Source organism: Periplaneta americana, chromosome 7, assembly GCF_040183065.1.
Source record: "Periplaneta americana isolate PAMFEO1 chromosome 7, P.americana_PAMFEO1_priV1, whole genome shotgun sequence".
Classification (NCBI taxonomy): domain Eukaryota; kingdom Metazoa; phylum Arthropoda; class Insecta; order Blattodea; family Blattidae; genus Periplaneta; species Periplaneta americana.
The window spans coordinates 67727235-67749946 of NC_091123.1; the positions used below are offsets into that span (position 1 = coordinate 67727235).

The 22712-nt window shown below is 34.0% G+C and overlaps 1 long non-coding RNA gene across 2 annotated transcripts; it reads right to left on the bottom strand.

Annotated features, from left to right (window-relative positions):
- Positions 1 to 707: 707 nt before the first annotated feature.
- On the bottom strand, positions 708 to 22305 carry LOC138703180 (uncharacterized). 2 transcript variants are annotated; one of them, XR_011332991.1, is made up of 3 exons: positions 22167 to 22305; positions 15556 to 15730; positions 708 to 9502 (listed from the first exon to the last, which is right to left on the bottom strand). It is a non-coding gene; the product is annotated as an uncharacterized lncRNA (long non-coding RNA). The 2 variants fall into 2 exon arrangements; XR_011332990.1 differs by having other exon boundaries at positions 15556 to 22305.
- Positions 22306 to 22712: the final 407 nt, after the last annotated feature.

Consider the following 22712-nt stretch of genomic DNA (forward strand, 5'->3'; position numbering starts at 1 on the left):
ATGTGTACCTAATGCCTACCCACTTCACTTGCGTGATTCGCGTTCCGCATATTGCGGATAGATGGCAGGACTGTGACCCATTTTCAAGTTGCACACCACTTCGGCGGGCCACGTTGTGCATGATGTATATCTGTGAAGAGTTATGTCGAGTACTAGGGTGAGTGTATGTGTAAGTGTAGTGTAGGGTATGGGTGGTGATGATGATTATGATAATGAGGAAGGAAGAAGGGGAAACCCGGTGCCAGCACATAGTCCACTCCTATCGAATAGCACCAAGGGGGCCGCCAGTCTTAACATCTCCATCCAATGGATGAATTACTATCAACGGTGACATGTGCACTGCGGAGAGATTTGGGATTTAACCCAGGTATATTGGTGCACAATTGAGGAGCATTTTTGCAAAAGTCGATAGATGCAGAAATCAAGACTTTACAGAAATTACATTAAGTGACAGGATCTATCGAGTTTTGAAAAAATCTGGAAGGTTTGGTAGTCTCTACATACAGTATGAATCAAGTTTTGGTAAATCTGATTTCATAGATTCATTCCGGAGATAGAAAACATACAATATCCATATGTAACTCACTTTAGAAAATTTCTGCATCTATCGACTTTTGCAAAAACGCTCCTCAATATAGTGATTGGAAATTGCGCACCGCCATCTCTCCTAGACCCGAGGGTGAAATTTTACATGAAAACTTAGAAGAAAATGTAAACTACTTTTTATTGAGGTTTCTTTATTCGTTTTTTCATGTTCATATTTCATTTTTACACTGCATGTAAAATTATTTAAACTGGAATGTTTGCCTAATTACACTAGCATTCTACCAGTCATTCTTTATTAATATTATGCATCTGTGCACTGAGGGATACTTCCAGCTCACTTCTTTGGTTAAGGGGTTAGGTACAGCTTACAGCAATAACATTTTGGAAATATTCAACATGTTTTTCCTCCATTACTGTATCTTGTACAATAATGAAAATTAGTATATGTAAAGCACTGTCCTTCTGCTATATGAAAAAAATACTTTTAGATTTTAAAAAAATATTTACATTTTTTTTCTTCAAAATTCAAAATGGTGGCAGTTCACTGTGCAATGATGAAGCGTTTCCCTCATAACTCAAAAACTATCCAACACTGTGATGAAATGTTTTATATGTATTTATGCATGTCATATCTACAATATGATGCAGAATCACTTCTCTACCTTTGATAGATTGTGTGATAAAAAAATAAATTCATTTAAAATATGGTCAAATATCAGTATTTTCTTCTAACACAAAAAAAAAAAAAAATTATTTATTAAGGACTGTAGTTGAAAGAGCATGATATTGTAAACATGGGTTTCAGCAATAAAATAAAAGGGAGAGAACATGAAAAAGTTAACAAGTTTATGAGTTAGAGGGAAATGCTTCATCACTGTACAGTGAATTGCCACCATTTTGAATTTTGAAGAAAAAAGCTGTACCTAACTCCTTAAGTACTGCATTTTAGCTTTGTTAAAACAGCAGCAGCTCTGTTAAAATTTTAAAATGCATGCACACTCGCACACACAAATACACACACACACACACACACACACACACAGATAATAGCTGAGCATTGTCCCAAATCAAGGGCATCTACTGTACCATGGTGATACAAATTGTTACTAAATATATTTTACTGGTCTTAACAATGATAACAATTTTCGACAGAAGGCGTGAAAGTGAAGGCCAACATGGGTTAATAAGCTAAGGATGCAATAACTTCAACAAAAATAAAAAGGACTGAGAAGAATCGTCAAGATTTACGGATGGAAGGTGAGCAACTGGAAACACAGTTGAGAAGAGTAAACTAAAGGGATACGTCCAGAAGTCTGCTCAGACAATTGTACAAGTACCGCTCATTATCAGACTTGGAGGGTTGCAACACCCTCAGATAGGAGAATTTCGACCATGTTATAGGAAACTACATGGACTCCGTAATTGAAGTGGACACCACCATCACTGAACCGTGATTGTAACCTCTGAGAAGTGCATAATTTTGAAATGCACATCAATACCTGTGACTTGTTAACTACTAGAAATGGGGTACAGATCCCTTTCCTTTGATGAGTGCTGTTATGTGTAAAACTAGTCTATTCAAAGCCAATATTTCATTAAAAAAATGTCTGGGGACAAACATGGCAGCTATTTTATTTATTTCATCTCATACAAGAAGAAAAATAAAAAATGCAGTCAATTTCGTGTTGACTGCCTTTTTATTCCATTATTTATTTCAAATAAATATCTATTAATTTCTTTGCTAAAATGATTGTAATTCACGTTCATCATTCTAAGATAAACTGATTTGTGAATACTGAATATGAACAAAATCCGTCAAATAGTTTATACTTTATAAGACTTCCCTGGTGCCGATAATATTAATAATGATCTAATTAAATATGCTTGCAACTAATTAAAGTAGGCCTACCGCACATTAAATCTATTAAACATATCTTAAAATTCGGTCATATATCTAACTGAAAAAAAGGCACAGATATAAATATAACAACTACAGAGGAATCAGCATTTTGTATATAATATGTTGTATTATAAAACATATGCGACAATAATAAAATAAACTACTTGGAAATAATAATAGATATTAATATACTACTTTAGAAGTTCAAGACAGATTCTGAAAATGCAGAGTTTATGCAGAATGCATATTCACAATCAAATAATTAAAATCAGAGTTTAACATAACATGTATGGTTTTTATAGATTTTAAAGAAATTTTGATAATTTTAATAAAATCACATTATGGATTATAATGAAACAAAAAGGTATAACGCAACATTTAATAGTAGTGATGATGATGATGATAATGATGATGATAATGATGATGATAATAATAATAATAATAATAATAACAATAATAATATATTTGCAAAAATTTAATTGATGGCAGATTGAAAAATATTGAGAAAGAAGAAAAGATGTACAGACCGATTATTTAGTCCTGACAGCTCGACGAGGCAAAAGAGGGGAAGTAATAGGAGTAGAGATAAGAGTGAGTGGTCAGTAAAGGAATGCAGTTAAGCTTAACTGTACTAGAAACATACCGCTATACCGCACACATGACATCCGATCGCTCTGAAGACAAGCGACTGACTAACCCAAACATCCCTTGGCATAACTAAATGGACTCGCCTGACCCAGGCACACACTGCTGGCGACTGCCAGGACTAAATAATCGTACTGTAAGATAAAGGTGTCCTTATCACAACCATAAGAGCCATACAAGGAAGACATTATAAATACATTTATCATATTTTCTCGAATACTTCAAGTCCTCGCATAAGCTGCACACCCCACTTTTGAAAGGCAAAAAAATAAAAATAAAACAAACACAAATTTAAAAAATTGAACTTCGAAAAAAATGTATTCACGACAAATTAAAACACAAATACAGTTCAGTTAATAAATTAATATATTTTGTACTGGAATAGGAAGCATTTCAAACCCATCTTATGCATACACACACTGCACACATGTCAGCTGTCGTGTTAGGCTGGTATTCATAGTCGACACTTTATATCACCACTTTGCAAAGTAACACTTTTGACGAAAGTGGCTCTTTCATATTATTGGTATTCATAGACGACTGAAGAAGTGCACTTCACAAAGTGTCACTTTACGCCAGCAAAGTGTAGAGTTACAATTTGGTTGGTAACAGAAGTCCCACAATGCCTTTCAAAACAAGTGAATAAACAATAACAAATTAATGACGTATAACCTACAAATTACAATGCTTGTGATTTGAATTGGGAGCCTAATTGATCGCGCGAGAAAGAAAATATATATTTAAAGTTGTTTTATTTCAGTTTCTAGTTTTGTTGACGATAGTTTAGATTATTTCAGTCAGTTCAGATATATAACATTTTATTAAATAGTGATACTGCTGGTGAAATTAGGTTAGGTTTTGTACAGTACATAGCTGATCCATTAATTTATATAGTTAGATTGGGTTCTGTACATATCTTGTTCATTGATTTATGTCGCTAAGTTTAATTTTGTATGTATCCGTTCCACTGATTTATATAGTTTGGTTAGATTTTGTACATATCTTCTATTAGTTTATATAGTTAGGTTAAGTTGGATTGAGTAGGTAAAGTTTTGTATATATATATATATATATATATATATATATATAATTTATATCGTTAAGTTAGGTTTTGTACGTATCTCCTTCATTGATATATCGTGTTATTTCCTTTATTTTCATTTTTGTCTTTTTCGTGAATAGTGAATAAAAGTAAAAAAAGAATGAAATAAACACATTACTACTGCTATTATTATTATTATTATTATTATTATTATTATTATTATTATTATTACTATTACCATTTTCTCTCTCTCGTTTCCATTATTGCCTGCTCTTCAGGAATATTTTGAATGCCAAATGTTTCTACAATGCATAATAAAATAGGCCTAATAGTATGAGATCTCTTTTCATGGTGAGGTTATGACTGCACATGAACTAGAGACAGTAGATGTATTGCTTACCGGCGTGAAAATATATATTACCGGTATCAAAACAGTAATGGTTATATCAACATCAAGATAAATATTATCTCAAAATACAGGTAGTCAACAAAAATCAAAATCATTTTAAACCCAATATAAGAGTAATTATGGAATCTGCTTAGAAGGCAGGCACTTGAGATCTCTCAATGCTAATTTATAGTTATGCCTACATTAGATTGAAGTTAGTTTAATATTATTTAAGTTAACAAATTCGTTTCAGTAATAAAAAAAATAGATTATATAGGCATATGTACCTACATATCACTTCATCGAATTGAGGTTATAAATATACGAATGTTACTACAGAAATATCTTAACTATAATATTATATATATATATATATTAATGTATGGTACATATCTGTAGCATAGAATTTTAATGCAGTCAATAACTGTATTATTGGAGGCACTGGCAAACCTCTATTATTCGTTTTTGTCAACCAGTCATCGAAAATATAAGCAATCTCAATAAGTTTCTTTATCAGATTGGAACAGTTTTTAAAATTCTATATCATTATAAAATTCCACGGGATTGTCTTTAGGCATATCCCTAATGTAGCGCTTTTGTACATTGTCCACATTGTGCCATCTCTTCCTCACGTTCTAATAATCGACAACTTCCTAGACGTACGCCATTTTTCTACAAAGTGTCACTTTCGGCTCAAAGTGTGGTCAGAACTACACTTTCATCCAAAGTGTTCCTTTGCACCAAAGTGTCGACTGTGCAACGGAAAAGTGATACTTTGCGTCTTCCAAAGGACACTTCAATCGAAAGTGTCGACTATGAATACCAGCCTTAATCTTAACATGATATCCTGAAACATTATTAGCATGCATTACGATTTCCATGTTCCTCCGGATCTTTGATCATTTTAAGATTTTTGCTGTAAGTAAAGGATCACAATCTCATACTTTAGTGGTACTGATTTTCTTCTTAATTCAGCTATCCACTTTTCAATGGTTGCTTCTAATTCCTGTTCACCATAAGGATCTATCATTCCAATGTCCACCTTCTAAGTAGAATTTAATAACTTTTTTCACACTACCACACCAACTTAAACGAGTTCTTCCTCTTTTCCTTCTGTCCTTGTGGGGGACCAATGAATTATCCGTCTGGGCCATCTCTCCTCCTCCATTCTTTGTACATGACCATACCACTGCAGTATCCGTTTTTCAGTCCTGTTTACTACAATTTCTCTTGCTTCCATCTCTGCTCTAATAAAATCATTTCTTACATGCTGCAACCGAGACACTCTCATACTTCGACGTAACCCATCCATCTCAGTGCTCTCCAACTTTTTCCTCCATCTGTCATTCAAAGTCAAAAACTCTGACCCATATATAAGGACACTCTCTACCACTGTTTTCAAGATACATTTCTTAGTTGCTTTTGTCATTTCTCTGTTCCAAAGGATACCATTCAAGGATCTAGTTATTTTTCTCTTTTCTAGTTATTGTCCTTTTCACAAGTACCAGAACTATCTATAATTGATCCTGAATATTTAAACTGGCTGATATTCTTAATTGTTACACCATATACAACCAAGTCCTCTCCTTTCCCTCCAACAACCATATATTTTGTCTTCATAAAACTCACTTTCAATTCGTGTAGTCTATACTCACTTACAAGCTTGCGGAACATATACTCAATATCTTACTCATCTTGTCCTACTATTACCTGGTCGTCGGCAAATAGCAAGGTATGCAACATATGGTTATTAATATTGATGCCCATACCTCTGCATGAGTCATTCCATTTCTTCGAGGCATTCTCTAGGAAGATTTTAAATAAAGTTGGTAACATTCCACACCCTTGCCTCAAACCTTCTGTAGTACAAAATTCTGCTGATAGATTTTCCCCCATTTTGACACATACTATATACTTATACATTCTCCTTATGAGGTCTATGAGAGGATTTGGGACTGCAGTTTTTTGTAGGGCAGTCCAAAGTCGATTAACTGGTACTGTGTCATATGCCTTTTCTAGATCAATGAAGATAAAATGTATCTCTTTTCCTTTGGTTAACATTCTTTCCATCATCTGTCTAATTGTAAATATATGGTCTACACAGGACTTGTCTGTTGTAAATCCAGCTTGCTCTTTGGATATCTCATTTTGTATTAAAGACTCCAATCATATCTTGATTATTTTACTGAGTATCCTACTCACTGATGCCAAGACATTGATACCTCGATAATTCATTGGGTTCCTCTTTGTATATTGTACTTATATATGATAAGGTCCATTCTTGTGGAATAGTATCACCCTCTATGATCTGGTTGAAGAGTTTGGTTAAGATGGTACTGATTTTGAGAATTGAAAATATAAGACGCACAAACTATACATTTATCACACTTGAACTTGATTCTGACACCTGTACTGCTAATTCAAATCCCAATTAACAATGTTAACAATACTGACATACTCACGTGGAAAGTTAGTGGTATGTACTATCACCTTAGGAGTTCCGCAGGAGGAAAATTGGGCAATGTTGCCAACTTTACTTAGAATAAGCCAAGTACCCGTATTTTTTACTTGTATATTTTGGAAAGAAAAGTGCGTGGGGTATTCAAGAAATTACATTTAATTATGTGTGTGGCACAATAAAAAGGTAACTTAAGAATACCGGAAAGGAAACTAAACTAAAACTGTATGAATTAATGGCAGTTAAAGTGAAGTTCAGAATTATGGAATTAAGCAAGAATAAGGAAAGAAAAATTGAGGCCGAAGAAATTAGATTTTTAAGAAATGTTGCTGGATATACTCTACTAGACAAGAACAGGAACAAGAATATCAGGAGAGAACTCAATATCTGCAAATCAACAAATAAAAATATACACCAATACAGAAATGCTGGAAGGAATATGGAGGTCAGATACAAGAACACCGCATTATGAAATTAACATTAAATTATAAGGATAGAAGATATGTTGGCCGACTTAAGAAGAGGTGGGTACAACAATTCTAATTCATGACATTTGGAATTGGCCATGCAAGGCTTAATCCCTGAAAATGATGATGACAACGAGTATGATGATAATTAAATTAGTTTCCACACATTCAGCAATATCGCAGAAATTATGAAAGGTATAAACAATATACCCTTACCCTTTTTATTCTTTATCTTATTAGGAACAAAAAAGTTTATTAGGACACTTGTTGTAGAACCGACCTGAGACAAGTTACAGAGTTACGTCATACATCTTGAAATGGTGACTTTGCACAGGCTCTCTGCCACAGATTCAGACAAAACACCTCTCACTCATAAGCTGTACATGCTCAGTAGTCATGCTGTTCCTTCATTTAAAATCTTACGGACTAGGATATATGAACTTATACCCCTCCACTATACTGGGTGTAAAAAAATACATGCTACAAGGCTCGGTGGTAGGTAAGTGCATACTACGTGATCATATTTTGTTAATAAACTCATGTCTGGAAACACTTTGTTTACATGCTAACATCTCTGAAATGTGGAGGAGAATATAGGCAGTATGGATCACAAAAACTAGGAAAGAAGTACAGTAAAAAAGACAATTGAAATTAAAATTGCACCCATGTCCAGAGACCCATCCCCAAAAGTCTGGCCCCCTCGCTCACCTGACCTGACACCATTGGATTTCTTTGTACATGGAAACCGAGACTCCCATGGAGACACAACAAGATCTTATGGCACGAATTCAGGTAGCAGCTGGAGTCATCCGAGATATGCCAAGAATATTTCCAAGAGTTCGACATGACATAACCAGGAGATGCACAAAATGTATCGAAGTTGGTGGCAGCCATTTGGAGCATCTTCTGTAGTTGATTAAAATAATGTTTACTTACAGTATTTCAATTGCCTTTTCAACTTCTTTCCTAGTTTTTGTGATCTGTACTGCCTATGTTTTCTTCCACATTTCAGAGATGCTAGCATGTAAACAAAGTGTTTCTGGACATGGGTTCCTTTAACAAAATATGATCACGTAGTATGCACTTACCTACCACCAAGGCTTGTAACTTTCTTTTTACATCCTGCATATGTTGTTAAAAACTTGCTACACTACATTCATTTAATACAGTTGGTATTAGCATTGTGCATTATAGGCGCTATGTTTGATTCAAGTTTGTCAAGTACAACGAAGTTCGATATTTGCCAATGTAGGAGGAGGCTGTCGTGTTTGTTCCATCTTGTTAAAAAATATTCTCTGTTCTCCCCTCCCACCCATTCATGTTTTAACTGCTTAAGCATTTTAGCACAGATCTTGCGATTAGTTTTTCATATGAAATAAGACGAAATTTTTAATGTCTTGTTGTCTCTCTCATGTTCAAACATTGCAGACACTAACTGGTACAACTTCTACAAACTGAAGCACCACAAAAGCAGTATGATTGTCGCACGTGATTTGAGAAGAATGCTCAACTATGATATGATTCCAATTTTAAATCTTGTTCACATTTTTGTAAATAATTCATAAATAACATCTGAACCACATTACTGTGAATGGATATCTAGCATTCAAACACTAAAACAAAAATTATATCAACACATTAATTGTTCATATATGATTAATTAAACAGTGACTATATATACACAATTCAGATCTAACAAATATTTAAATATATTAATTTAAAAAAGTCAAATATTCCTAACTTAAATATATTAAGCTCTTCATGAAACTATTCCCTCATTTACCTATCACAGCAGCCATAATATATATTCAGAAATTTGTCTTGTATTTCTTTAGCTCCACCTTCATGTGATGAATATTCGTCAGCTGCGCACGAGCATTTGCTGTTAATAATTTTTGGAAACGGTGATAGTACTGTACCAACTGGGTGAGAGCCAACTGCAGAAGTGAGGAACCAGTCACCAAATTGGGAAATGAAGCCAGGATCTCTCGATTCAACTCCTCCAAAGATCGTTTCCATCCCGCAGAGAAAGACTGAACAAGTGCCAATGCTTTTTCTGGAAAGAAGATATAAACTTTTAACCTTTCAGAACATTTTGCAAAATATACAGTCATTAGGACTGGCTATGTTTACTAAATTTTGAGCTCTCAAGTTCCAGTCATCACTCATCAGGAAAAATGAGAGGATTCAGAAATAGGTGGCATACCTCTTGTTGTATAGGTCTATGCTTTGTGTCACCAAATCCTATCATCGGAATTTCAATTCTCTCATTTTCTGTTAACATTTGAAGGGTACACAGGAATAACGATCAAGGTCCATTTCAGAAAGTTTCGAAAAAAAACTAATTTTAAAGTTTTAGTATTTAGTTATATGTGTATATAATAGAAATTGACGTGGTGGAATGTAAAGAACGATTATTTCTTATTAATTATACAATGCCATTTTGTTCTAAATTTGGATGGCAACAATGGAAAATGCAATATAAACAAACAATGTGTAAACTTCAAAATAAGAACGATCAAGTTCCAAATATGAATCTTCGAGATACATGGGATACAGCGTGCATTATAGTGAAACACCACTTCTACCTCAGACATTTAATTTGCTTTTGATCGTTTTATATATAATTTCAAAATATAATTCTCCTTTTCCTTTCATTGGTCTTGTACTGCAGAACTGCTTCTTTATTTGAAAGTCATTGAATGTTGCCGTTTTCAAATCTAATAATCCTTGGCGCTACAGCTCATGGCCGACCAGCCAGTTGCTGGCCTCACGTCCACATGCCGAAACACAGGTGGACGATCATCTAATCAGAATGGAGGTACCGTGTGGTTAGCATGATGATCCCCCAGCCATTATAGCTGGCTTTTGCAACCGGATTTCGCTACCTATCATAGCTCCCCAAGTGCATCATGATACTGGGTGGGCACCGGTCCCATACACTGGCCGAAATTTCACGAGAAAATTTCTTTCCCCATGAGGACTCAAACCAGCACGCATTCTGTAATGCGAGTCTTAGGCAGAACGTCTGAGACCACAACGTCACAGTGCAGGACTTGAAATATGTCATCATCAGGGAAAGGATTTATATGTAAATACATATTTACTTATAAAGCTAATATAATTTATATTTTGCATTATCTTTATGTTTCACAATGTGTAGGGTTGAAAAATCCTACTTTTATTTTCCATATTTTTCCATATTTTAGAGTTTAGTACATATTTTCGTTAATTTCCATATATTTTCCATATTTCATATAAAACAGTCCATATTATATTAGGTTTAACAATAAAACAAAACAAAATTCCATTAACTTTTAAAAATACATTTCAACAATAGAGATTTAAACACATGTTCAGTAATCCCTTTAACATCAGAGTTATTTGAAAATTAGCAGTCCTATCAACAATGGGAAAGTAAGTTACAAAACTGTATTAATTTAATTTAAAATTTTTAACAGACTTCAGTTGTGCAGCTCAACAGTTAAATGCCAGTCAGAGTACACATAGGTTCAGTTTTGTAAATCATACTATAAACACGGTAAATATGCCAAAAGTACGTCATTCAGTCAATTTAAAATCAAAACTAACAAGTTACATTTCAGAATTTAAAGAAGATGGTTTATCAACTGACAATAAAATATTATTTTGTAATTTGTGTCAGTGTGCAGTATCATCTACACAAAAGTTCCTGGTGCAACAACACATTACAACTAGTAAACATCAGGCCAACAAACAACTAAATTCCAAGCAGAGACAATTGTTTTTAACACAACCAACAACATCGAATGTAAGATCTGAGTTTAACATCGACCTGTGCCGTTCTCTCATCTCTGCTGATATTCCTCTCTACAAACTAAAGAATAAGGTCTTCAGGGAATTCCTTGAAAAATATACTCAACATACAATCCCGGATGAGTCAACACTTAGGAAGACGTATGCTCCATCCATCTACGATGAGACAATACAGAAGATAAGAGATGAAATTAAAGATAGTTCAATTTGGGTTTCCATTGATGAGACTCCCGACAAAGAAGGTAGACTTGTTGGTAATGTAGTTATCGGTTTGTTAAGTGAACAATATTCTGAACGAATTCTTTTACATTGTGATGTTCTAGAAAAGTGCAATAACAAAACTATAGTTAAACTGTTCAACGAAGCTATGGGTATCCTGTGGCCAAAGGGTATTATGTACGATAATGTGTTATTCTTTATTAGCGATGCTGCCCCTTATATGGTCAAAGCTGGACAAGCATTATCTGTTGTATATCCTAAATTGACTCATTTTACTTGTGTGGCGCATGCATTTCATCGTGTGGCAGAAGTGGTCAGAGACAATTTCCCTAAAGTAGATTTGTTGATTTCATCAGTGAAAAAAGTATTTCTCAAAGCTCCCAGTAGAGTTAACGTGTTGAAAGAAATGTACCCTGAAATTCCATTGCCACCAAAGCCATTTTAACTAGATGGGGTACATGGCTAGAAGCAGTTGAATATTATGCCGAACATATAGACTCTATTAACAATGTTCTCCTTGCATTGGACTCTGAAGATGCAGTCTCAATTGATACTGCGAAAACAGTTACCTGTGACATAAGTGTGAAGAATGACTTAGCTCACATTCAGCATACATTTTCATGCATCATAAAAACGCTCAAAAGTCTCCAAAATAGGCACCTTTCACTATCTGAAAGTTTTGAAATTATAAATAGTACTGTGGAACAACTGAATCGTGGTAGAGGTAAAGTTGCAGATGCAGTAAGAGCTAAGGTGGACACTGTACTTTCAAAAAACCCTGGATATGAAGAACTACAAAAGGTTGTTGCTGTGATGAGTGGTGAATCAACAGTGAAGATTAACTTGGACTTATCCCCAGCAGACATTGTGAAATTGAATTATGTACCAGTTACTTCTTGTGACGTCGAACGCTCTTTTAGTCAGTATAAATCTATCCTCAGAGACAATAGAAGAAGATTCACTTTTCAGCACTTGAAAGAAATGTTTGTAACCTATTGTTATGGTAACAGACAATAAAAATTGTGTTTTGTTGAAACTACATTGGAAGATAAGGTACGTCCATTATATTTTTTGTTTAGTTTGATTAAAATGTACCAATATTTAACGTACATAGTCATTTTTTTATAATTTTAAGTCCATATTTAATTCCATATTTTGGTAAAAATCCATATTTAATTCCATATTTTGGTAAAAATAACTACATATATATTTACATATTTCATATATTTTTAGTCCATATAAATCCGTTCCCTGGTCATCATATAAAGCAGTTGAACATTTTCAACTCTTTCGCATTGTTCTTCTTCTGATTTCTTTTTAGTGGCTTGAAATATAATTAAAATAATGTTAGAAAATGGCTATTATAGACTAATTTGGATGTTTAATAGCATTTGAAATTAAAATGCTATAAATAAAATTAAAGATAAAATAATTTTGACAAATAAAATAGAAACTCACTATATAGCTTTCATATCATCCGCTTGATGATAATCAGGAACATATTTTTAGTACAGTATCTTATTTTGCATTGTAGATTGCAATGGACCTCTAGGCGAAAGGGCTTTCTTTTTGCAGTAGCTATTCAGAAATTCTCCCCATCCATAAAGTACTTCTTCTATCTTGTAATCAACTATGGAGAATGGTTCAGGTTCCTTCCTAGGATTAGCAATCTCATGTCACATAGTCATCAGGAAACTCACATCTTATCTTCTGGTTTATAAATTCTACATTATTATTGCACTTGAGGTACGAATGGCCTCTTATTGGAAATGTTGCCAACAAACAAAATTTCTTCACTATATGCACTAAGAAATGGAAAAATCGAATCACAATAAAATTTGTTATTCTGTCATCAGCAGGATTCATAGAACATATTGAATTCACGCATAGAGTCAGGCAAAATTTCAAAACAGGAATACCACAACATTAAGCATACTTCATCATGCGCTTTGTTCGAAACCGTTCTGGACTTGAAAGGTATCCAAACATTCAGAACACTTTACCTCATACAAAGTATCTCTTTTCCTCTTATGTAGTTCATTTTGAGTCGCTGTCGTTTTTGCCTATTCAAATTGTGTACCTGAGTTGCATCTTTATAGTTGTTTATTTCTAATTCAAGTTGAGATATATTGGTTCTAAATTTATCGCAAATACATGCGTCACTTCTGAAATACTCAAAACTTATGCTGACCTCATAGTATTTACAATGATGTCCTGTCAGGTGAGCATTCTATGTAGCACAGGAAGCCATTGGATTTCATTCACTCATTAATCTACTACTTTCTATAAGTAAAATATTCTGAGAACATCTCAATCCTCAACACTTAAACAAGCGTCTTCTGTAATTTATTTGACTCATGATCTGTATTCTTTTTGATGAGTTAGAAGTACATCAAAAAATTTTATTTTCTTTGTACTAGCATTCTGCATAGCTATATTCTCTGTTATTTCTGATACCTCCATTTCACTTATGACTTAATTTTAAGACAACATCTGGAACAACTAACACAAGCCTGAAAGAATGTCCATGAAACAAGCTGCAAATAAGACCTTGTTTACTTTAGTGCAAAAAATAATCATTGCATTCTTACTCAACAGTGCAAAAAGTAATGAAATTGTCATCAGTGGCACAGCCAACGGGTGGGCCAGGTGGGCCTGGGCCCAAAAAAATTTATGAATTTTTAGTTTTTTTTTTTTTTTTACGGAAAACACTCAACATCAAAAATAAACCATGAATCCAGAGCAATAATTAAGACACCTTATTTTATTTGGTTTATTTAGACCATGTTCTTGCTCTTGCAAATTCATTATCGGAAGCACCTCAGTCTTCAAAAATGGATATTAGTAAATGTTCGTCCCTCATTAAGGCAATGATAGAAAACTTTTCAAAGCTCCGAAACGGAGAAAAATTCGAAGAATTTTATTCTAGTGCTGTTTGTATGACAGAAGTTTTCGGAATCAGTGTCTCTGCACAAGAAAAAAAGAAATCATTGATCACCTCAAATGCCACAGGCTCATGTCAGTAGATTTACTGGCATGTAAAAGAACAGGACAAAATTCTGGCACACCAGCGATGCTCATATAACCTCTGCAATTGTGAGCGTCGTTAAATAAACCATAATTAAATTAAATCAATCACCTCAATCTCTGGTAAGAGACTATTTCGTTACTGATGATGGTGACGCTATGCTGAAAAGTTACGATTCAGAACAACAAGATAAGATTTTGCTGACAGCAAGTTTATATAATATACTTGATATTGTCATATCAGAAATGAAAAGATGGTTTGAAGAAAATTCTGTTTTCTGCGAAGCAGTATCAGTTGGTGATCCAAAGTCTTCTGATTTCATGAACTTCAAGATGCTGCCAGAACTGGCTGACTTGTATGGATCTTCAAATTTTGTGTTAAACATAAACAAGGAACTTCTAGAGAAAGTGTTCCCTGTGAGTATTAAATCAAAACATGTGTGTGACCTATATTCTAAACTACAGAACATAAGCATGGGTTTGGCATTCCAGGAACTACTCCAAGTTTTACAAATTATAGGCCTACTGATCTGTCCCATCACGACTGCATCCGCAGAAAGGAATTTTTCTGCATCATGACGAATAAAAACTTATACCAAGACAGCCATGTCAAGCACAAGGCTTTGTAATCTAGCAATTTTATCCATCGAGAGGAAGAAAAGTTGTAATATGTTGAAAGACTCATCGTCAGTGGTCAACAGATTCGTGCTAGGAAATCTCAACAGCTCCAGATCAACTTATGAAGCGTTTGTATGACTCGCATGATTGTTTATCATAATTTTGCATGTTATTAAATAAGACTTCCGAGAATGAGTTTCAAAAGAGTTGACGACAGTGCCACTGTCAGGTACTTAATAAGATCCTGTCCTGTAAACGCAGTACCAATCTAAGATAATAGCTCGACCATTACCTTTCTGATTACACAAGTAGAGCCACAATAATTTTGGTGTCAGAACTGATCATAACAAAACTGATGACCGGTAGAACCAGCCATAACAACATGTTGGAAGTATCGAATATCTATAGTGGCAGTAACAAAATCAAATGATATGCAACAAAGATACTCACTTTCATGATTTTTCAGTTCATCTGCTTGTCCCTTGTCAACCAGCACTTCACCCTTCACAAACCGCAATATGCCACCAAAGTGAGGTGACAAGATTTCTTCCACATATTCTGCACTGCGAGTATTGAACTGTTCATGGAAGCCTTCTGCCTCTTTAGAATTGTCCCGAGTGTGTTCCTTAATGCAAACATCAATATTTTACTTTACATTTGTTTGTTTATCAACTGTCCGAAGACAGGTCTGAACCTCATTAGTGACATCAATAAAAGTGCATACACACATAGGGAACAAACAATGAACTAGTGATGAAGCAAACTTTCACTGTTTGGAGCAACATACAAATAATCAGCAAATGGTCAGGGAACATTCGTGTTTGCTGGTTATTCGCAATAATGGTAGATGATTTATTATAGTAAGTGCAGCAGTTATTATGGGCTGTCTAACAAAAATTAAGTTGAAAAATAAAGGGTGATTGTGATAGATTACACTATACAAAAGTCGCAATTGGTATAGAATAGAAGCATTGACTTGTTTAATTACTTACGTTAAATTCAGTGGGATAGTTTTAAAACTTCTGTCGAATTTCAGCAACAGACTTTGAAATGTTACTATGCAAAATAGGCTAACACTTTGCAAGAAAGACAGACTGGTGAGAAGCAATACCTGTTCATGAAAGATTAGCACTAACACTTCAATATCTGGCAACAGAGGATTCGTATACAAGTTTTATGTATTTATTCGAAGTTTCCAAACAGCCGAGTTCCATGATTTTTCCAAAAATTTCCTGGTCCCGAAATAATTCAATAAGGTTGATGCAGACTGTATTTATAATTTCTGTCACCTCAGGCAACTAAAGAAATGTTGCCCCCTCTACATAAATAATGATATATGAAAATTAGTCAAAATGAAAACAGAGAATCGAATAATCAATATTCAAATAGAATTAATTAGTAAAAAGAGAAAATAATACAAAAGAAATAAAATTAAATATAACTTTAAATGTCAGTAATGTATTACAGTATATTCAGCGATCTTCTAGAGGGGCTTGTTGTTTCACTCCTTGACTGGTGAAATAGTTACTTCATTCATTGCTCAGAATGCTGGATCTAATTTTACTTATTTCATTTCCATACTCATTAGTCATTATTTTAATTACATGGGTGCTGATCACTACTGACATTCATTTCACTTTCATTATTGTACTTATTGTTAGTTTAGAAGATGTATCACATAACAGTGACGATGTACTCACATCAGTTTTTGAAAGAATACCTCAGTCTCATTTTGAACAACTGTGTCTTACAACATAAGCAGTTTTTGTTTCTTTTCTAATTATTTTAAGTTTTCACTGTTTTCTATATTCAGCCTCAATTCTTTTCATATCCGAACTTAATAATACTAATAACTTAAAACTTCATAATTTAACAACTGCCGACAGTCATTTTAAACCTGTAACTTGTGTACTAGTTCATTTCAACTGATAATAACAATAATAATAATAATAATAATAATACTAATAATAATAATAAAATTTCAGGTATTTAACCAATAAGTTACCAATTTTTGCATAGAACAAGTATTATTTTGCTTTAAGATGTTATGAGCTGCCATGTAAAAATAAGTACGGTAACTTACAAGCTTTAATTATGTGACGCACATGTGAAATAAAGCTTGTATATTATAATCAGACAACCTTACTACCTTTTACTAATTAGTTAATTAATTACATCCTGTTCGCATATAGTATAAAATACCTATTGTTCGGATATATAAAATTAATGTAAAATGTTTGTCATAAATGCACATGTGTATAAAATTTCTCAAATTTTCACAGCTTGAGTATGGTACTAATCCCAAAAATTTGCCATCCAGTGCCATGGCTCATGTTGGTCCATGCGTAAATATGGCCCTTTGTTGATGACATCTTCTTCAATCCATTCCAGTTTTGATATACTAGTACTGGTTTGTGAAACAACAAACTACAAAAAAGTGACAAATCCCATCCACAGTGAATACCAATTTCCTTTGATGTACTGACAAGCAATGGATCACATACAAAGCAAACCAAATGACTGGTTTACCTTTGCTGTACGTCCACATGTTCCGAATTCAGTCAGCAAATGCATTTGTTCATTGTTCAGTCGCTATATGGGCTTAAAACTAGTGTTGTGGGATTTAAACGATTACTCTAATCAATTAATTGATCAATTTCTGTTGTAAGATTAATCGATCAAAAATATTTAATTGATATTCCTCTCTCGGAAATTGCTTACTTAAAAAGCACAATAATACTGTTATTTTTTTTATTGCAAAGCAGGTAGCGTAGGGAAAATCTTTGCACAAACACTTCAGAAAGAGATGCAAATATGAGGACAGTGACCTAGTCTACCTCTATTGAAAGTTGAAACACAATGCGAAACCCTTATTAAGTTTTATGCTTTTCCAAGAAAACTTCCACCTTGTTGATAGCTCATCTTCCTAGCATATGAAATACATACTTTTCTGGGCTTGTCTCCCTCATCCATTTCAAAATAGCCACGTCTATACTGTGTGCAAGTGAGAGCATAACTACCTTCTTCTCTTTTTAAAATCTGGCAATTCAATTACAACAGGGGCCAGTCTTCTGTTTCGACCATTGTACTTTTGCAGTTGCAGTTTCTGTACTGAGTTGGTATATGAAGGTTGTGTGTTTAGTTTGAAAAAGAAAAAAAAAATCAGTTTTCTGTGGTTTGTGAAAAGTGTAAACTCCATTATATCATATGAGAATTTGAGAGGCAAACTTGGTGAAATGTTAGGATTTAAATTAAACGATCGTGGAGAAGTGCTTGACAGAAAAAAAGTTTTTTCGTGTTTAGTGATGCAGGAAACATTGTTACTAAACATAGAGCGGCACTTAATTTGGAGCATGTGAATGCACTCACATGTTTAAAATCATGGATGAAGCAGTATTAACTAGATGAGTCTTCATACTTTTTGTTATTTATGTTTGTCTCAAAAATTCCCAGAGAAATTGACACAATAAATTATAAGCCTCGTAATAAATATGTTAATAAGTAATTAAAATAGTTGTTCTGTAATATAACAATACAATATATACAGATATACAATATTTAATACTTATGCTAATCACCTAACACAAGTTGAGTGGCTCAGTGCCAGACTTGCCTAAACCACAATTACACTGAAAAGAGTTATTCAAGTCTAAATTTGGACGTCATTTTTTTAAATAATCACATGTCAAAAGAAAATTATTTCTCTTTTACCGTAATCTAGTATGTATCTAGTTCATGTAAAAAAGTAAGTTGAAAAATATCATTAACCCAGAAATGTGTTAACTGTAAAACGAATGATAGGCAAGTTTAGCCCTAAAACAAATTATATTTCAAGCCCAAACATGTGGCATAGGCAATGTTAGGCAAGTTTGGCCCTCGTAAAAAAAACTTAAAACCCAAATAAGTGGGATATGCAAGTTAGGTTCAAAAGTATAAGACATTAAAATCATTGCAGGTCAGTGGTATGATGCCCGATTTATTGGACTAATTAACAAAGTTACGAACTATAAATCTTTGGAACACAAAGAAAAATATGGAACTCTTTATTCATTAACCCTGTCAGTTGCTTCCATGTCTGAATTGTTGAAACCTTCTCCTCCTACTTTCAGATTTCGGTAATAATGGTGGTAAATTGGAGGGATATATTTGAGTAGTGACATTAAATCTTTCTTCTTCTCTTTCGTGATTGGCCGACCTCTGGGATACAGGAGGTTGAATTTCTGAGAAAAGTTTCGCGATGGGCGCCCTCAGAGCCCTTTCCGTGCTATATCAACCACATCAAAATCTATGCAGTCAGACACACTGTATGTTTTGTAGAAAAGATTCTTGGGTTCATCTTTCCGAAACTGTAACCATCGAATCTTGAGCCATTCCACTTTTTGTTTATTTTCTGATATCTTTCTGTCTGTTATTTCATTTTCTAAAGTATCTGAACTATATAATAGTTCGCTAGTCATACGATGGACCTGAAATTTTGGATTTCTTTTCTTCGCATCAGCTATTACTCTTTCCCACTTTTCAGGAACATATACTTCGTGATAGCGTTTAGACCTCTTGATGACTCCAAAGTCTATAACAGATATCAAAACTGTGGCCAGGAATTAAAAATTTTTGATTGATCACTTGAAGGATTGGATGGTTTTGGCAATACGTAAGATAAGAAGAGAGCTGTTCTGCCCTCCACAGCTGTCACTATAGAGTGTAAGAACTTTGGTTGTCTGTGGGAGAAAATTGTTGATATGATTGAGAAGGCATGCCATTTCGAACTCTATAGTCATCTAAAATGACAAAATAAAATGGTACATGTGGTGACATAAGCTGTAAATTTTAGCCAAACAACAACAATTATTCGTACTTAGCACTAAGCTTGCCAAACCAACCTCATCAAGGGATTTTAATAGATTTGATTTCGTAAAATACTACCTTTAATTATGTTTCATATGCATGCAAATAGAGCTAAACTTGCTTACATTATAAAATATTAACTGAAAATATCCAACAAAAATAGTGCCTAACCCTCTGCATTTCTTATAGGTTTTGAAAAAATGTAAGAGACAAACTTGCCTAAGCATCACATTATATAAACTTTGCAAAAAATACAATTAAAAATAAGGGTTATTTACAAGAAGTCGTTGCTGAACGATTCACATTATTTCCAGGTTAGTTGAATCAACTCATCTAGTGAACGACATAAATCTTTAAAATACTAGATGTCTCTATCCCTTCTCCTCTTGTTACTTGTGAGCCGTCCCAAACCCCGACCTCCACCCGTAAGAGCGCCAGTCCTTATATACCCGTCAGTCAAGGCCTTCTGACAAATAAAAGCAATTGACAATAGATACCTCAGTCATGACAACCTCATAAAATATCCTATCAATTGAATAATCGATCTTGCTACGTACAACATAATTATATTATATTATATTATTACCCATTTCAGCGAGTACCGACGACCACTGCAAAATACGATAATTTGGTCCAGGGAGCATTCTCTTTTAGCACAAGGATGATTTATGTAACATGTTTCTAAATTATTAGTCTTTTAAATACCGATACATTCTTTAATAAATCACTGAAAAACAAATGTGAATATAGGAAGTGGAGTGAGTACGAAATTATTATTATTATTTGGCGCATCATTTTTACGTAAATAACGACAAATAAAAAGGGATTATTAGCAAGTACGTACACTGGGTTTGTCAAATGCGCATCACCATGCTTTCCAAAAGGCACTTTTAAGTGCCCGACACCCCGCTTTTTACATCATGTGCTACACGTCGGATCATCATCGGGGCTTGCAGCCCCGATACCCCGCTTTTTACATCATGTGCTACACGTCGGATCATCATCGGGGCTTGCAGCCCCGATACCCCGCTTTTTTCATCATGTGCTACACGTCGGATCATCATCGGGACTTGCAGCCCCGATACCCCGCTTTTTACATCATGTGCTACACGTCGGATCATCATCGGGGTTTGCAGCCCCAATACCCCGCTTGCTATGTGCAAAACAATTATATTATATTATTACCCATTTCAGCGAGTACTGACGACCACTGCACAATACAATAATTTGGTCCAGGGAGCATTCTCTTTTGGCACAATGATGATTTATGTAACATGTTTCTAAATGCTACGTACAACATTATTTTATTATACTATTATTACCCATTCCAGCGAGTACTGATGACCACTGCAAAATACGACAGTTTGGTCCAGGGAGCATTCTGTTTTGGCACAAGGATGATTTATGTAACATGTTTCTAAATTATTAGTATTTTAAATACCGGTACATTCTTTAATAAATCACTGAAAAACAAATGTGAATAAATAGGATGTGGAGTGAGGACGAAATTATTATTATTTTTTATTTTTTGGCGCATCATTTTTACGTAAATAACGACGAATAAAAACTAACATGCCACATAACATTATTTTAAGAAATACAGGAAACAAGCATAAACAATATTCACCATTCTTAATGATCAGGGGATAGAAGAAAAACGTATGGAATAGAAATTACATACAAATGTGCGTGTAATAAACAATAAGCAAACCATCTTCGATTAATCATTTCAAAACAACGTGAATATAGCGTGGATTGTGTAGGAAATAATTTCTTATATGTTACTTCCAATGTGCATCATTGTTAACTTATGAAAACAAATGAAAATTAACATGGCATATGAACACTATTTGAAGAAAGATAGGAGATATTAAATAATATTCATCGTTCTTAATGATCTTTGGATGGAAAATAACAATGAAATAAGTATAAAATAGAAATTACATACAGGTGAGCATATAAAAAACCGTAAGTAGAATTATTTATTTGATTAATAAGCTTAAATTACTCCAGGTTTAGTGTGTTGTGTAACAATAGACAATGGAATCGTTCACAGAAGTGAACTATAAATGATGTGAATCGTTCAGTGCATCCATCTTGTTGTGTAACAATAGAAGTGAACTATAAACGATGTGAATCGTTCAGCGACGACTTCTTACAAATAACCAAAATAAGAAATCATCCATTAAAATATACTTATTACAAAAATTACTTACCTGATGAAGTCAGATCACCATAATTGGGTTGATAATCTTTGTCAGCATCACTGTTATCTTCAAACATGTTATGAATGGACTTCAGGTCTAACTCTTCATATGCCATGTTTGTTTGTTGCTTAGGCAACTATGTCGCACAACTTGCATCTAGAGCCTAACCAACGAGCTAGATACTATAGAGAGGACAAAGATCTCAGAAAGTTGAAGACAATTGAACATTGGTCCGCCATGTTTCGGTTAGTCAAAACAAAGGGGCGTGGCTCGGATGTTGTAGGAAATGACTGTGATGAAGTTAGTATTATTGTGAATTGAGTTACATATTAAGACTATGTTAATAAGTAAAAAGTAAAATACACACAAAACTTTACGTTTTATAATAGCTGTAGGCCTATGTTTTATTAGTTTCACTAAATATAGCCCAGATATTAAATGACAAGCTATACTCGATGCAACCAAAGCAAAGCACCTAAAGACGGATGAATTTAATCGGCAGAAGAAAAATAAATAATTTTTTGACTTCGTCACAAATTTAATTACCTTACAGCT